At 42.9% G+C, this 3,362-nt stretch overlaps 1 pseudogene; it reads left to right on the top strand.

Moving 5' to 3' along the window:
- Nucleotides 1–436: 436 nt before the first annotated feature.
- On the top strand, nt 437–1,487 carry LOC113186363 (keratin, type I cytoskeletal 18 pseudogene; annotated as a pseudogene).
- The last annotated feature ends 1,875 nt before the right edge of the window (nt 1,488–3,362 follow it).

Genomic DNA, 3,362 nt, shown 5'->3' on the forward strand with positions numbered 1-3,362 from the left:
CCCCCAAGGAATACCGCACCTGCCTCCAGTAACTACTCAGTTAACCCCATCAGGGAGTAATTCACTAATGAGGTTAAGATATAACCCAATCAGTTCGCCTCTGAACCTTCTTGCATTATCCGATATGTGAACTTTAGTGGGACATCTCACATCCAAACCATAACAGCAGCTTAATCTATTTAAAAGAGAAATTTAGTAAAGCAAGAACTATGGAACACATAAATTGTTTCCATTGAATTATTTCAATAAAGATTATTCCCAGCAACCTGCACTTGCCTTATCTCTCACCTCCCTCCTAGACAACATGATTTGCATCACCCCCTCCACTACTTTTTCCAGCAATTGAGGATTCCTGGGCTCCCTCTGGTTACCCCGTCACTAGGCAGGCGCAAGTGCTGAAGGCTCCCGACCTCTGCATCCTGCTCCACCAACTTCCATGAGGCAACTGGGAGTCCCTGAATCTGGAGGCAGGGATGACCAGGGTTCTGGGGGAAATGGCCACATCAAGAGCAAGAAGACCATGCAAGACCTCAAGAATCGCTTGGCCTCCAACCTGGACAGAGTGATGAGCCTGGAGGGCAAAATCCAGGAATATCTGGAGAAGAAGCGGCCCCAGGTCGCAGATTGCAGGCATAACTTCCAGACCACTGGGCAGCTGCATCTTTGCCAGATCTTTGCAAATATTTTGCACAACACCCACATCATTCTGCAGATTGACAATACTCTTTTTGCTACTGATGACTTCAGAGTCAAATAGGAGAGACAGCTGGCCAAGCACCAGTTTGCGGAGAGTGATCTCCGTGGGCTTCTTGAGGACACTGATGACACCAATATCATTCAGCTGCAGCTGGAAATGGAAGGTGTCAAGAAGGAGCTGCTATTCATGAAGAAGAACCATGACGAGGAAATCAAGCAGATTGCCAGCTCTACATTGACCATGGATGCCCCCAAATCTCAAGACCTCAGCAACATCACAGCAGACATCTGGGCTCAGTATGATGAGCTGGACAAGTACTGGTCCCAGCAGATGAAGGAGAACATAGTGGCCACCTTGATCTCACCCACTGATCAAGTTGTGGAGATGTCAATCACAGAGCTGAAATGCACAGCCTAGTCCTTGGAGATCAACCTGGACTCCATGAGAAATCTTAAGGAGAGCTTAGAGAACAGTCTGAGGGACATGGAGGCCCACTATGTCATACAGATGGAGCAGCTCAAGGGAGTCCTGCTGTACCTGCAATCAGAACTGGCACAGACCAGGGCAGAGGGACAGCATCAGGCCCAGAACTATGAGGCCTTGCTGATATCAAGACCACACTGGAGGCTGAAATCACCACTTATGGCTGCCTGTTAGAAGACCGGAGTCATTGCAGCGATGCCCTGGACAGTGGCAATTCCATGTAAACCATCCAAAAGACCACCATCTGCAGAATGGGGCGAGCAAAGTTGAGTCTGAGACCAATGACATAAAATTGCTGAGGCACTGAGGCAGCAGGAGCTGGGGGGTCTTTGGGGAACAGGGACCAATAAAAGTTCAGAGGTCAGGAGACAATTAAAAAAAATTAGTCCTAGACAGTTGTTTTCGTAAGTTTGATTTGATCATATATTTAAGTGTGAGATAATTCCATTTCAACTGAAGTTCTTCCCAGTTCATTTTGAAACCAAGGCATTACCTTAGTACGAAAACATTAGCAGAATTAAAACCACAGACCAATTTTACCAAAAATCTAAAACTCACGCCTTAATGGAAGCCTTTGTCTCAATTCCAAGATTCAATAAACCATGATCCAACTACTTTCTGTGCAACGGTTTAGGACGTTGGCAAATATCCAACCCACGCCCCAATTTGACTTAATCGTTTTCACATTCTGAGATCTGATACTTGAAACACTCCACTTCTATTTATAAAGCCATGAGACTCGTTTGATGGCAAAGGATTTCTGACTCTCCTGTAATGGCAAAGTCCAAGGATATATGATTGCAGGAATGGCTGGATCCAGGGGTGCAGAAAATGGCAATAGATTGGGCCACTGCATATATGCACTTAGCCAGAACTCTATTCACAAAACCACACACTCTGGAATGAGATACACCCACCTAGGACAGGCCTCTCCTTTACACAGGTGTTAACTATTTGTTATGCTCAGCACTCACCTTAAAAGGACACCTTTTTCTGATTATCAAAAACTCTGGAAACCAACAGAGTAGAGACAAGGGGTAAAGAGGGAAGGAGAAGAAGTACTAAGGAATAAAATCTACCAAATTATGCTATGTCCCACAGTGAATCCAAACCTGCATGGATATGTGTGTATATCATGTACTAATTAAAATAATAATAATAATAATAATAGAAGGGAGGTCAATAGAATAGAGCAAGTGGATGGGGAGAGAGGAAGAGGAGGGGAGGAATATGGAAGGTACTGGAAAATGAGACTGATCAAATTATGTGTATGTATAAATTCAGCCTAATGAATCTCACCATTAGGTATAATTATAATGCACAACCTCCGCATAGGCAGGCAACAGCCACACTCTTAGGACTCAGCCTGACTCTCTCCATCTCTCTTTCTGCTGCCCTGTGTGATGGCCTTAGTCTTGGGATATCTATATAACAGCCAAGATGGCACTGGCAGGTTTTATCCTTCACACTTGAAATCCAAAAAGACAAACATGTCCTTCTCCTGAAAATTTTATTTAAAAAATCCCAGGGGTTCTCCCTGGCTCCACCTGAGTCAAGCTACCTGATTAGCAACACTTGAATCATAAAGACTCAGGATTGTGGGAAGTGATGCTCACTGAAAATTCAGGATGCTGGGACCAAAGATGTGATCAGGGATGGTAGGTAATCAAATCGTAACATGCGGTTCCCTTTTCCGTCATTAATCATGGAAGTCATTATCATCTCACATTACATTTACACATCACTTTACTGGCTAAGTTTCCCTTCCACAGTTAATGGTAAGATCAAACAAGACATCCTACAAAATGGTGCTTCGTAATAGCTGTGAACAGATACAAAGATTGTTGCTAACTTCATATACATGTACTGTCTTGCCAGGTGTGAAAGGTAAGTTTCTTGTGTTTTGGGTTTGGTTTAACTTAACATTTTTTTTAAGAGAGAGAGAGATAATGCTGTTGACTTCTCCTTGTATAGATAATCAAAATTCTGCCAAGAGAACTTCATTTAAGAAATTAAAATTTATGGGGTTTGTTTTGGTATGGTTTGGATTTGTCATGAAAAAGTTGTTTATGTGTTTCAAACTGTTAAGTTAGGCTTTGTTTGCAATGGAAGCAACATTCTCTGGATCAATCTTTAGATACATATGGAGGCAGCAGTAATTATAATTATATTGCTCTATTTT

This window comes from Urocitellus parryii, chromosome 13 (genome assembly GCF_045843805.1).
Source record: "Urocitellus parryii isolate mUroPar1 chromosome 13, mUroPar1.hap1, whole genome shotgun sequence".
Taxonomy (NCBI): Eukaryota; Metazoa; Chordata; class Mammalia; order Rodentia; family Sciuridae; genus Urocitellus; species Urocitellus parryii.